This window comes from Plecotus auritus (assembly GCF_963455305.1).
Source record: "Plecotus auritus genome assembly, chromosome: 7".
Lineage (NCBI taxonomy): Eukaryota > Metazoa > Chordata > Mammalia > Chiroptera > Vespertilionidae > Plecotus > Plecotus auritus.
The window spans coordinates 80,587,699-80,602,593 of NC_137774.1; the positions used below are offsets into that span (position 1 = coordinate 80,587,699).

At 42.1% G+C, this 14,895-nt stretch overlaps 1 pseudogene across 1 annotated transcript; it reads left to right on the forward strand.

Annotated features, from left to right (window-relative positions):
- The first annotated feature begins 271 nt into the window (after positions 1-271).
- Positions 272-434, forward strand: LOC308253858 (DNA-directed RNA polymerases I, II, and III subunit RPABC4-like; annotated as a pseudogene). Its single transcript has one exon. The product of its transcript is annotated as a DNA-directed RNA polymerases I, II, and III subunit RPABC4-like (transcript).
- Positions 435-14,895: the final 14,461 nt, after the last annotated feature.

Genomic DNA, 14,895 nt, shown 5'->3' on the forward strand with positions numbered 1-14,895 from the left:
TAGCCCCAGCAAACATTTCCTTGCATCACTACAGTGCCAGCTTGGATACGGGCTGCTGTCTGAAGCAAAGTCAAAGGGTAAATGGCATGCTTCTATCTGCTAATGTATAGGGCCACCCCTGGAGGAGTGCTATCAATCGCACCCATACTGCATGCTTGAGGATAGAATGCACAGATGTTTTAAAATGGGATCAGTTTACCATTGTCCTGAAAAGGGGAAATGGCTCATTAAAAAAAAAAAAAAAAATAGGTGTTGGTGCTAAGGATTAACAATGGACACCCAGAAGGACATCCAACCTCCAAAGCAGCAGCCAATGATATATATCTGTGGAAAATGAAATAAAATCCAGGGATCCAATCAGATGCACAGAATGTGGATACAGAATAATGTACAAGAAAAGGACTAAAAGATTGGTGGTTTTTGATGCTCAGTGAAACGGAATTCAGAAGAATATCTTTGTTTGAATTTGGATTTGCTGTTATTGTTGTATAGTTTTTGATGAGTATACTTATCTTTATGAATACAACTATATATACATGATTTCATTTTAAAAGCCATATTGTATTTAGGTGTCTATTATAAAGATGGTTTTTTGTTAAAATTAAAGAGCCAACAAATAATCCACTACATCCCCCATGAACAAGTGAGCATTTGAGGGCAGGGAGAGCATATCAGCTACTGACTATCATGCTCCCTCCCCCACCCTTTAAAAGCTGACCTTTTTTGTTTTGTTTTTTATTAATCCTCAGAGGAGGGTATTTTTCCATTGATTTTTAGAGAGAGTGGAAGGGAGGGGAGAGACAGGGAGAAAGAAACATCTATGTGAGAGAGACACATCAATTAGTTGCCTCCTGCATGTGCCCCAACCAGGGCCAAGGATCAAGCCTGTAACCAAGGTATGTGCCCTTGACTGGAATCAAACCCAGGACCCTTCCGTCTGCAGGCCGACACTCTAGCCACTGAGCCAATCCAGCTAGGGCGAAAAAACTGCCCTTTTTCTTTCATCCTACCCCTTGTAACAGCTAATCCAAGTGTGTTGTTATTTAGAGACCCAGGTATATTATTAAGAACAGCAGTTGCTATACTGGGCTGTATTATAGCCTCACTCCAGGAAGCAAGCCGAACAATTTGTCTCAACATTCAAAGGCCTTAGCAGCTGAGCGTTTACAGTTCTGTCTACTTTTTATAGATCTTCTGTCTCCTCCTCACTGGCAGGCTGTGAGCTGTTTCTTCTCACTGTTTCTGGCATCTGCCTCTAGCAAGTACTCACTCTCTACCTCCTTCCCTCATTTGTCATCTGCCCAGATTTGTGAAACTAGATGACAAAGGTTGTTAGGACTATGAGCCAGGTTGTCTTATGGATTTGAGAGAATAGGCTGTGCCTAAGAGCCCGAGGCCTCATTTAGTGGTAAATTGTTTGGGCTTTACTTTAATGAGCATAGTCATTCCTGGTTAGATTGTGTGATGGTTAATTTTACACATCATCCTGGCTGGGCCCTGGTACCCAGGTGTTTGGTTAAACATTATTCTGGATGTTTCTGTGAATATGTTCTTTGGATGAGATTTACATTTAAATCAGCGGATTGTCAGTGAAGCAGATTGCCCTCCATAATGTGGTGGGCCTCATCCAGTCAGCTGAAGATCTGAACAGAACAAAGGAATGGCCTTCCCCCAGCGAGAGGGAATTCCGCCAGCAGATGGCCTTTGGACTTGAAATGCAGCATTGGCTCTTCCTGGGTTTCCAGCCTGCTTGCCCACCTTGAAGATTTTGGACATGCCAGCTTCCATAATTGTCATGAGCCAAGTCTTTAAAATAATTCTCTTTCCGTATATCTACACATCCTATTGTTTCTGTTCCTTTGGAGAACCTTGACCATTATAGACTATCAGGTCCTCATTGGACGTGATAGAGTCCCAGAGCTGGGCTCATCATTCAGGTTGGTATCATCGTTCTGCAGGGAAGGATGGTATTCTGACACAGCACGCTTGAGATATATGGACATGGGAAAGCACACTAATTAATAAGCAATGTGGCACCAGATGCAACGCACCTTTACCCAGTCCTGACCCGAACTTCCTCAGGTGGGACTTGGGGATGATGGGATCGGGCCAGGATGAAAGGAATTCCATGAGGATGTCAGCTTTACACATTTGATCATTTTTTATTGATTTTTTTTTTTTTTTTTTTTTTTTTTTTTTTTTTTTTTTTTTTTTTTTTTTAGAGAGAGGAGAAGGGTGAAGGAGAGAGAAATAGAAACATCAATGATAAGAGAGCATCATTGGTCAGTTGCCTTCTGCATATCCCCTACTGAGGATCAAGTCCACAACCCGGTCATGTGCCCTGAACAGGAATTAAACCAGTGACCTCTTGGTTCCTGGGTTCCTGGGTCGATGCTCAACCACTGAGCCACACCAATGGGCCATTTGATCATTTTTTTAAAAAGTGCAAATAAATAGATTGACCAGGTCAAAGTGCCATGTGTACTTCAGACCCAAAAAGTGAGTGCTTTTTAAAATTACTAATTTTATGATATTGTCATAGACTTAGCATTAACGAGATTTTCACATTTCTCCCCCTTTTCAAGATGCTGGAGAAACTGCTGCAATGTCCCAGGTATACTTATGTCCTCCAACATGAAAATTAAATCATCTCCTTGACAACTTTTAGACATCTTTGCAACTCTCTTGGGTGAGTTGTATAACTCACAGATTTTGTTTTCATTATTAGAAAAAAATTTAACTATTATGTATGTTATCCTGTATAATTATTCTTTATGAGTATATGCCAGGCATTTCATACATATTCTCTGCTATTATCTCCCAAGCAAAATGAAGTTTCACCTCATTTTAAAAACGAGATCATAGAGCCTCAGGGAACTCAGTAACTTGGATGGAGTCATCCAACCATTTACCAAAACTTGCAAAGCCAGGAATTCTCTTTCCATCCTCTTTCTGCCTCTTGTGGACAATTTTCATGACCATTTGGTACTCTTTAGACCTATGCCAATCTTCCTTGTTGCCTACCATTTGGCTTTAAGAATTTCTTACGGTGGTGGGCTGGAGGGGGTGGGCTGGAGGGGGTCAATGGGAAAAAAGGGGGGACACATGAAATATTTTCAACAATAAAGTATTATTTAAAAGAAAATAATTTCTTAAGTCTTGGCTTTGAAAATCTGTGTCCATAGCACATAATCATTTAGAGGCTACGCTGGTCAGTCTAATGACCTGCATTTAAACTTGCTTATTCTACATGCTAGCACTAAGCCAAGTCACTTAACCTCTCTGAGCTTTGTTTTCATCACCCATAAAGTGGGCAGCGCACTTGAGCTTCTTGTGAGCTGAGGCAGGTCTTCCTGACATTCAGTACTTGGAATAGAAAATTTGAGTTTAAAAACCACCCCTGACCTGGCTGGTGTGGCTCAATGGTTGAGTGTCAACCTATGAACCAGGAAGTCATGGTTCGATTCCAGTCAAGGCACATGCCCAGGTTGTGGGCATGATCTCCAGTAAGAAGCATGCAGGCAGGAGGCAGCTGATTGACGATACTCTCTTCTCACTGATGTTTCTGACTCTCCCTCTCCCTTCCTCTCTCTGAAATCAACAAAAACATATTTTTAAAAATAAATAAATAAAATAAATAAAAACTATCCCCAATGAAATCTCACGCTGGTGGAAGTCTTGTCATGTACCCTGTTTCTTCAGATCCAGCTGACTAATACGGTAGCCACTTGCCACTTATGGCTACTAAATTAATCAACATTAAATAAAATTAAAATGACAATTTCTCAGTCACAGTGTGCATATTTCAAGTGCTCAATAGCCACATGTGGCTAGGGTGACCGTAATTAGAGAGAAAAAAATACAGAACAGTTGAATTTGAATTTCAGATGAAGTATGCCCCAGCATACTATAAACATTATCTAGCTCTGGCTGGGCACCTCAGTTGGTTAGAGTCGTCCTGAGCCCGGCCTCAGTGGCTCAGTGGTTGAGCATTGACCTATGAATCAGGAGGTCACGGTTTGACTCCCGGTCAGGGAACATGCCCGGGTTGCAGGCTCGATCCCCAGTGTGGGCCGTGCAGGAGGCAGCCAATCAATGATTCTCTCTCATCATTGATGTTTCTAGCTCTCTCTCCCTCTCTCTTCCTCTCTGAAATCAATACAAATATTTTTTTAAAAAGAGAGAGAGAGAAAGAGAGAGAGAGAGACTTGTCCTGATATGACAAAGATGAGGGGTTCGATCCCTGGTCAGGGCAACCAATGAATGCATAAATAAGTAGAACAACAAAAATCTCTCTCTCTCTCACTCTCAAATAAAAAAATTTAAAAAAACCTATTTCTTATTTATCTGAAATTCAAATGTAACCGGGCATCCATCTTTTTGCCTGGCCAGTAGATGCAACAGCACAGATGGGAACAGCCCCGTCGTTGCAGGAGTGTCCAGGTGGACAGCACTGCTTTACAACCACATGAGCAACTTGCAGTTAATGAACCCTGCCTGCTCCTTCCGTTCTTCTGTCCAATGGCACGTGATTGGCATGAGAACCATGGACAAGCAAAAGGATCCCTCGCTGCTGTAATAAAGTTCTTAGCCTTTGAAGCAGACTATACTAATAATCCCCATTCTTTTTCATCCAGAAATTTGAATTTAATTTCCTCCTTAGGCTTTCGTTCATCCATTTGTTTTCTTGTCTCGCTCTCCTCCATCGCTTAACACCCCTCGTAAATAAGCCCCTGGTATATTATAGGGGCTTCCTTTGACTTTCTAATTTCATTTTCTTCAACTGAGTAGTGAACTCAGCCTTCTGAAGCATTTAAATATTTCAGTTACTCAGTTTGGGTTGTGAAAAATCATTTTTCCCCTCTCTCAACAAGAATAAGGGTTTTCCTTAAAGCTCCAATCATCTCAACCCAATTGTATATTTAGTGTACAATTTAAGCTCCCTGCAGAGATGTAAGTTCCCCAAGATATAGATAGATAGTTAGATAGGTGGATAGATAGATAGATAGATAGATAGATAGATAGATAGATATAGATATCTGTATGTATATCTCCACTGGATTATGCTGAGTGTCTAGAATAGGATCTAATACATAGGAAGCCCTCAATCAATACATGCTGAATTCAACTGAATTTGCTTCTCAATTAAACTTACTCACTAATGTTGAGAGTCTTTTAAAAATCTTTTTATTGATTTCAGAGAGAGGAAGGGGGGGGGGAGTGATAGAAACATCAATGATGAGAGAGAATCATTGATCCGCTACTCCCTGCACGCGTCGTACCAGGGATCCATCCACCAACCTGGGCATGTGCCCTGACAGGGAATGGAACCATGACCTCCTGGTTCATGGGTGAATGCTCAACTACTGAGCTACACCGGGCGGGCTATTGTTGCGAGTCTTAAGGGTAGATTTCAATTTTTGTTCAGTTTCTCCATATGCCCCAGTATTAAGTCAGCTCCCAATGAATGATGACAACAATAACAAAATTCTGCATACTTCAAGGCCTGCCTCTTGAATTGTGCTTTTCTTTTATTTGTCATGTGTCCATGCAAAGTGACTGCAGCTGATTCCTGGCCCTGTCTGGATAACATTTCTGCCATTGGAGCTCGGGATCAAAATGAAAGCCTTTGGTTTCACTGGGAAACACGATAGATACACTCAGCCCTCCCTCTGCTTTTGTTTTATTTTTCTGTCTTCGTCACATTGGGCACTGTTAGGTTGAAAGGAAATCCTGACATTGGAATGATGCTTTGTTTCCCACAAGAAGGAACCACTACACATAAGTCTGGATCTGACAAGTTTTACTGGTTTTGATCTTCCCAAAGCACTAGCCTGTTTTTTTTACTGAGCTAATGTTCCGGAGAAATAGGGCCGCATCCAAAGGCACTCAACACGTGAGTCTGGGTTTCATCTCGTGGGACTCTGACCACATTAATCTCAATGAGTGGTTCTCAACCCTGGCTTCGGGTTAGATCAATCATCCTCGAGCTTTCTAAGCCTATGCATTCCCAGACTTTACTCTGGAGTTTCTGACTGGATATGTCTTGGGTGAGACCTAAGCTTTGGTCTTAAAAATGCTCCAGGTGATTCTGATATGCAGCTGGGGTGGAGAACTGCTTGTCTAGAGTCTAAGATGAGCCCTAGCAGGTTTGGCTCAGTGGATAGAACATCAGCCTGCAAACTGAAAGGTCCCAGGTTAAGATGAGGCCCCTGCCTGAGTCAGGTGAACATTGCAGCCTATTGCTGCAGGGGTGATGAGAGAAGCATAGTAACATTTACTGAGTCACTCACTGGGCACTAGGATTTGTGCCTTTTAATACAGGGTCCCATTTAAGTTTTACCACCATCTTAAAAGGTTGTACACTGTATTGAATGGTGTCCCCTCAAAATTCACATCCACTGGAGCGTGTAAATGTGAACTTATTTGGGAAATAGGGTTTTGCAGATGTGATTAAGTTAATATTGGTCATGTTGGATTCAGGTGGGCCCTAAATCCAGTGGCTGGTGTCTGTATAAGAAGCGGGAGGACACACAGAGACACAGAGAAGAAGGCTATGTAACGGCCAAGATTGGAGAGATACAGCTACAAGCCAAGGAACACCAAGGATTGCCAGAGCCCGCAGGAGCCAGGAAAGCAGCAAGGCAGGACTCCTCCTAGAGCCTGTGGAGAAAGCCCGGGCCTGCTGACACTGTGATTTTGGACTTCTGACCTCCAGAGCCGAGAGCCTATTTTTGTTGTAAGTCGCTCAGGGTGGGGTAATTTGTTATGGCAGCCCTAGGAAATGAATACCGATTTGTATTGTTGCCATTTGAGAGATGAGAAAACTGAGGCAGTATGAGAGATACCAAGCGCTCTGGCTTGTGTGGCTCCGTTGATTGGGTGTCATCCCGGGCACTGAAATATTGCTGGTTTGATTCCTAGTCAGGGCACAAGCCCAGATGCAGGCTCCATCCCTGGGAGGAGGCATTCAGGAGGCAGTCGATCCATCGATGCTTTGTTCTCACATTGATGTTTCTCTCTTCTCCCTTCCTCTCTCTCTACAAATCAATAAACTATTCTTTAAAAAAAAAAAAAAAAAAAAAAAAACACCAAAAAACAAAAGAAAGATACAAAGCAATTAGACATGGCCCCCACCACCAGAAATTACACTGGGGCTATAGGAAAGCATCATGTGCGGATTGAGAACTTGGCTCGGAAAGAGAGAGACCTAAGTAGCATCTCAGCTCCATCACTTATTAGCATATGGTTTCAGGCCAGTCCCCAAGTCTCTCTGAGATGCAGTGTTCTCATCTTCAAAACAGAATATTCCATAGAGTTTTGGAGAGAAGTAAATGAGAAACTGTAGGAAAAACACCTTGACTTGCACGTACATGATCAGCTCTCAAAAATGTTACCTGTTATGTTTGTCATTCTTGTTAGTATTAATAATAGATAAATCTGGCTAGAATGCTTTCAAGAGGAGGAAGAATCAGAATTTACTTCTAATTTTGTGTGAAAGCTTCATCCCTTAATGTGGCTCAATTGTCTTTGGTCAACAAAGGGTAAGGGAGGAGGGTTTTGAGCTCCCCCTAGAGGTTATTGTGGGTAACAAACTGTATGGGCGGACAAAGGAAGGGAAGGGAAGAAATACATCTGTGGGCAGAACAGGAAATAAGACTGGTTAGGTGGGGCCAGATGGAAGAATCTTGAATGCCAAGCAGAGAAATTGATTTAAGACAGACAGACCATCGTTCTGGTTGGAGGGGATTGGACACGAAGTGAGCAACAGAAACCTGAACTGGCTAAATGTAAGGTTTTGGCAATCAGAATGGAAAAGAAAAAATGCAGGACAGCGGTGCTATGAGAGGACCAAGACAGGAATCGAAGGCTTGGGCTTCTAGCCTGAGAAAATAGAAGAAAAATTGGGTCCCCTCTCAGAAACAGGTTAGCTGAAAGGGAGAGCCAGTTTGGGGAAAAAAAAGAAAAGAGAATGAGTTAGTTTAAACAAGTATAATATGAGGAAATTTGGAGTGAGGAAACCTGGATTCTGATTAGAACCGAACCAAATGTTAACAATGAATCCATCATGTACCCTTTCTGGGCCCCAGTCACTGGTCTTTTAAAATTGAGGGCGTTGCCCTAAAGCAAAGTAGGGAAACTGGTGGCAGATGTCGTTTGTTTATTCTACAAGGGTTTTACATTTTAATTAGCTACCAACATTTCAAAATTGGGAGATTTTACAGAAAATCCCAGATTTCTGCCTCCAGCAGTTGGCTAATACTGAGCGTCTATCCGCTGCCCCCTTTAAACGGGACATGGACGTGTGGTCCCCACAACCTCTACCATGCCCTACAGTCGTTCTGACATTGAGGCTGCATACCAGTTGCTGTTTGTCATCTATACCCAGCCTGCTTCACATGTAAATTACCTTCCCAGTCTCCCCTGGGCAACTGGATATGAGACTAATAGGTACGGGCTCTCTAAATTCCCTCTTAGTTCAATAAATCTGTATTTTACCTTCATATTCAGTTGGGAATACAAGTCAGTGAGAAGTCAGAGTTAGGGGTACATATTTGGGGATCACATGAGTGAAGGTGGTAGTTAACCCTTGAGAAACACCAGGGGTGTAGATGGAGCACATTTTCTAGAGTAGGAAACAGACTCACAATGGGGCTTGACAAGACTGCCCGGGGGAGCAAAGCGTGGCTCTGTGTCTTGGACGGGAGAGTTCCTTACTAGCATTCCTCAAACTTCAGTTATTGGGAAACAGCCTTTAACAATTCTTGTCATATTTGCATCCTTTCTTAACTACTTACTCATTTAACACATTTTAAAAATCAAGTGACTTTTTATTTTTATTTTATTTTATTTTATTGTTAAAAGTATTACAAATAGTAGTACATATATCGCCTTTTTTTCCCCCATTGACCTCCCCCCAGCCACCCCTACACCCTGGTCAAGTGACTTTTTAATCTTAAATGTAAAAGTAACTTTATAGTCACCACTGAAAATGGAAAACTCATAGCAACTCATAATGGAAGGTAACTGTAAAAACTAATAGAGGGAAAACACTCTTGGAATCCTGGTAGATACATTGTTTGCTAAAAGCTCTGAACCTGAGGGCTGCTGTCCGGTAAAGAGGGAAGATTAGCAGGTGTTAGGAAGGTGCCAAAGCCTTCCCCTGGATGTCATCAGTGTGACTGAAAGGAAACAGAGACGGGAATAACATTCTATGTCATTGGACATAATTTGATGTTGGAGTATGTGTCACCTACACAGATGTGAACTGAATTATGGTCCTCCAAAAATGTGTCTGCCCTAATCCCAGAACCAGTGAATGTGTTACCTTCCATAGGAAACAGGCTTGCAAGATGTGAATGAATTAAGGATTTTAAAATGGGGAAATTATCTTAGATGATCTGGGTGGGCCCCATGTAACCACACAGGTGCTCCTAAGATGGAAGTGGGGAAAGAGAAGGTGACCGTGGGAGCAGGGAGAGAGGCAATGTGACAACAGAAGCAGAGATCAGAGACCCAGAGAGAGCATAGAAGATGCTACGCTGCTGGCTTTGAAGATGTGGAAGGAGATGTGAAACAAGGAGCCAGGTGACTCCTACAAGTTGTTAAAGGCAAGAACACAGAGTCTCCCCTCGAGCCTCCAGAAGGCACGCAGCTCTGCAGACACCTTCGCTGTAGCCTGGGGAATACTGTTTGGATTTCTGACCCCCAGAACTAGAATCAATTTGTGTTGTCTTAAGCCATTACGCTTGTGGCAATTTGTTACAACAGCAAACGTAAATAGTGGCCTGTGTGACATGTAAGGGGCTTCTTTAATTTTCCAGGAAAGTCCAATTACCTAAAAAAAAGCATGGTCTTTGTGAAATGTTAAAATAGTTAAGAAAAAATGATAGGGTTTTTTTTTGGTAATTTTTATCCTTCCAATACATTACTACAGTAAACAGTTTGCCATATATGTCCCAACTTTTAAAAGCCTACAGGAATGTGTGTGTGTGTGTGTGTGTGTGTGTGTGTGTGTGTAAAATTCCACTGTCCCACATTCCATTTGGCTTCTGGAGTTGTTTCACATTCTCTTCTTCATAGATCAAAAAGAGTCATACTTCCCTGGCAAGGAAGGTACTATGATCACAAAGGTGGTTTTCCCAGGGCAAGGCTTATCCATTGCACTCCAGATGTGCTGACCCCTGCGATTTCCCCAAATGTGGAAAACTCGATTGCATAATTTGTGGTAGTGGGGGACTGCGTTCACACTCTCCCCTAAAAAAAAAAAAAAAAAAAAAAAAAGCCCTAACCGGTTTGGCTCAGTGGATAGAGCGTTGACCTGCAGACTGAAAGGTCCCAGGTTCAATTCTGGTCAAAGGCATGTACCTTGGTTGCGGGCACATCCCCAGTAGGAGGTGTGCAGGAGGCAGCTGATCGATGTTTTTCTCTCATGGATGTTTCTGACTCTCTATCCCTCTCCCTTCCTCTCTGTAAAAAATCAATAAAATATATTATTAAAAAAAAGAGTCAAATATTGGCAATTTCAGATGGTCATGTGATTCAACCTAATATTTATAAGCAATAGTGCAATGAACAGCTTAAACACATTGGTGTGCTTTTCAGATCATTTCTTCAGGATAACTTCCCAGAACTGAAGTCATTAGGCTGAAGAGTATATACATGTAAATGCTGCTGATGTTTGTCAGAGTGCCCTCTATTCCCACCAACAGTGTATGAGACGCTCCAGCCCCCCCCACACTTGCCAAACTAACTGCTAAGCTGTGTACAGACCCGTTCACTCTCATCAAGTACATGTGCGTTCCTCTTCCTCACAGATTCTTCTGTGGGACTTTCGTATCCAGCTGCCTCTCTCTGGAGTCTTCTCCAGCATATAGATGTACAACGGACTCCCCCAACCCTCACTGCGTAGAAATTAGGAGACAGAAATCTGAACTTGGCTTTCTCTCATGTCATCTGTAACAGAATGTCCTGAAATGTGATTTCTCAAAAACACGGGCTTATATATTTAAATCTCTCGTACATTGCATTCATTAACTTCTGAGATTGGTGTGCGTTGTGAGTGCAGAATGTTATGAATAAAATAAAAGTAAGCATACAGGGTGCCAGCCACAATGCCAAGCATTTACTTATTCAATCTCGAGAGATGGGCATCGCAATCCCCATTATACAGATGTGGAACTTGAGTTCAGAGAGGCTTAGTGGCTTGCCCAAGGTGGCATAGCCCCAGTGTTAGTTATCTATCGCTACATAACAATTTACCCCACACTTAGCAGCTCAGAACAACAAGTATTCAGTATTTTACAGTGCCTGTGAGTCAGGAGTAAGGTAGAACTTAGCTTGGCCCTCTGCTCATGGGCTCTCACAGGTTGTGATCAAGGCAGCAGCCAGGGCTGTGGTCTCACCTGAAGACTTGAATGAGGAACAATCAGCTTCCAAGCTCACTCACATGGTCAATTTTTGGCAGGACTCAGTTCCTTGGCATGTGCCCTTTCCAGCTCACAACATGGAAACTTATTCCATCATGCCAGTAGGAGAGAGAATATTCGAGCAAGACAGAAGTCACATCTTACATACCCTCATCACTGAAGTGGCATCCCATCACTTTTGCCAGACTCTGTTGGTTAGAAGCAAGTCACCAGGCCAGCCCACACTCAACCGAAAAGGTTACATCAGGGCACAAATACCAGGAGGTGAGAATCCTTGGAGGACCTGCTGTCTGCCACAGCGATTAAATAGCAGAACTAAGATTTGAATCAGTTCTTTCAAACGCCAATGTTCCCCACAGTTAACCACTACACTCTTCTGTCTTCCCTGACAAATTAACCTGATTATTTCTCAGACAGATTAATCTGGTTTTTCTAATATGGATTCTAGTATTTTCTCAAATGTATTATCCTTTTAGATTTAATCTCCCAAGTGGGAAGCTGAAAGATCCATCCAGAGTGGGAGAATTAACTAGTTCTGTGAATGTTATTTAGGGGTAACTTTTAGAAAGTAAGGCTAATAAACACAAGACTTCCAAATCCTTGCTAAATCCTGACCCTTTGATACTGCACTTAAGCCTTCTCATATGGTTTTTAGGCAATCAGACCAATTTGCATAAGGATAAATACAAATTGGGCAAACGATTGGATTCAAAGCAGATAAAGCAAAACTTCCCAGGGAGAAAGAATTTATTTGGAATAAATTTGGAATCTTGAATCTGTAACTAAATTCAGAATTGTAATAACTTGCTTTAATAAACATCTTCGGACTTAGCCATACATCTGTGTGTAATTTGGTTTTGGGGAGAACAGAAGAACTGGTTCATGGGGGCATCTTTGTAGGCAGAGAAATATCTTCACTTATTGAAATGTTCCTAGCAACAGAAGTTGTTTTCTTTTTTTCGCCCCCAAATCCTCAAAGCAGACACAGGCAAAATGATAAGAAATGTCAAAAATTGTAGATGTGCATTAGGTTTTGTAGCGTACAATCGTGTTGTAAGGATATCTCATTGCATTTGCCCACATAAAGTCATTTTTAAAAACATTTTAATGACAAACATGGGCTAATGTGGGCTTTTTTTTTTTTTTTTCTCGAAAGCTAACTTATAGAACAGCAGGTAAATGCTATCATATTAGACTGCTCTGAGATTGCTTTGGCATTTTAATTGCATTTCTCTTGCATGATGGTTTTCTGTTGGCTGTTTTTATATTATTCAACTCTGTGTGCATTCAGAACCTAGTCAGCTCAATTTCTTCTGGGAAGTGACAACAGTCATAACATTTAATGATACATTTTATCTAACACTTAAGCTCCGCATTTTTCCATGCATTCTTTCATTCTCTCTTCATAATAATCCTAAAAAGTAGTCACTTATCCCAATTTTACAGACAAGGAAAATGAGGCGTGAGACTCAGAGAAGTTAAGCAATGTACGCGAGGCCACATAGCTAGTAACTGGTGGAGCAGGATTTGAGACCATGGTCTTTAGGCTATGCTATTCTGCCACCCCAGTGTTTGGGCATGCGCAATAAATGAACACAGGAATGACCAATGAACTCAATGACAGCAGGCATTACCTCTAATGGTATGAGCAAAACATGTTTTTGTAACTCTCCCACCTTCCCTTGGCAACACGCGCAACATAATAAAACCTCAGACTTAATGGGAAGAGCGTAAACTGTGAAGTAAAACAGAGCTTCATTCCAGTTCAGGTTTGCCTATTTTTGGCTATGTGACAACATATATAACCTTGCGAAGGCTCAGTTTGTTCCCACAGAAACCGGGAATAATGAGCGCATTCACTTATTACAGTTGATATGAGGGTTTTATGAGGATATGCCAGTCAGGAGCTTAGCACAATGCCTGACATTACAGATAGATGTTTACTCATTGGTAGTTAACATGATTATCACATGGAGCTATGGATCTGTCACTTATTAATTCTGTGACCAGGAGGAAGATTCCCAACTGTGTGAATGGACATCACCCTCTCTCTTTGACACGAGGGATTGTTTGGTAATGTCTGGAAACATTCGGGTGGTCAAAACTGAGAGGGGATGCTACATCCTACCAGCCCCACAACAAAGAATTGCACGGCCTTAAATGTTAACAGCTTCAAGGTTGATGATCCCTGTTGAATGGGCACTTCACAAAAGACCTAGTGCCCGATAAATGCTAGCCATTCTTATTTCCTGTCTCTTTGAGCTTCCATCTCAATCTGTGTGTTATTTCCAGGAGCCTTTTCATCTTTAAAATTCTCTGATTGAACATAATGTGAAACTCAGATAGGACTACATATAGGAAACAGGTAGGATATGAACATTGTTTCTGAGTGTCAAGACCTGCTGAAAACAATGACCTATTTTGGTAAAATGGAAAATTCATTTCTTTTTGTTATTTGAACTTCTCTAGAAATCTTACTTCAGATTAACCATTGAAAATAGGCCTTATACAAGTAGTTTTCCCCCTATTTTATATCAAAAGAACAACTCTAAAGAGGAACTATTTGTTCTATCATCCCATCCCTATTTACAGGGGCTTATAAAACTCAAGGCTTGCTGAGAAAGGACATGTCCATTTCTTATTGCCTATTTTGTTCTGAAAAGTTGCAGTTATGGGCTTATTTGTCTATTTATGCTCTAAGAGTTAAAATGGTTTCTGATCAAGAGGGCAGGGTAGGCAAATGGGGTACTTGCATCCTCTCAGAACCAAATCAAAATTACAACTAAACTACAGACCAAGCATCGTTCAAAACTTCCTGAAACCGGTCAGCAGGAGGGGCAGAGATGTGGAACGGGCTGGTCCTAAACCCACATGGAGCAGATAAAAACCAGGAGGGATATCTCTGCTGCAGAAATCCCCCCTGATGGGTGAGGGGGTCCAAGCCCCACACCAGCCCCCCCTACCCCACCAAGCCTAAGGTTTCAGTGCCATGAACAGAAGTCCCCATAACTTCTGACTGTAAAAACCAGCGGGGATTGTGCTGAGTGAGACAGACAGCTGCTGGAGTTCCAGGCAGTACCTCTTAAAGGGCCCATGCATGGACTTAGTTGGACTTCTGTCTCTGAGCTCCAGTACTAGGACAGCACCTCAAAAGGCACCAGGGACATGTGTGGAGGAACTGAAGTGTCTGGCATCAGGGTAAGAGCTGGAGGAGCAGCTTTCTCCCAGACAGAAGTGCTGGCAGAGGCCACTGTTCCCTTGCCAAGTCCTCCTCCCATAGAACTGGCAGGTGGATGCCATATATGAGTTTCCATGAACTTGGCTAGCACTGTTCACCCATTTCTACTAATCTCTTGAGACCCTGCCCCACCCAAATTTGGGGCCCACACAAGCTGTCTCCAGTGGCTTTTCCATATGAAAGCTTCAGACTGTCTTAAAATCTCTAAAACAAGCAGCATCTGGCCTT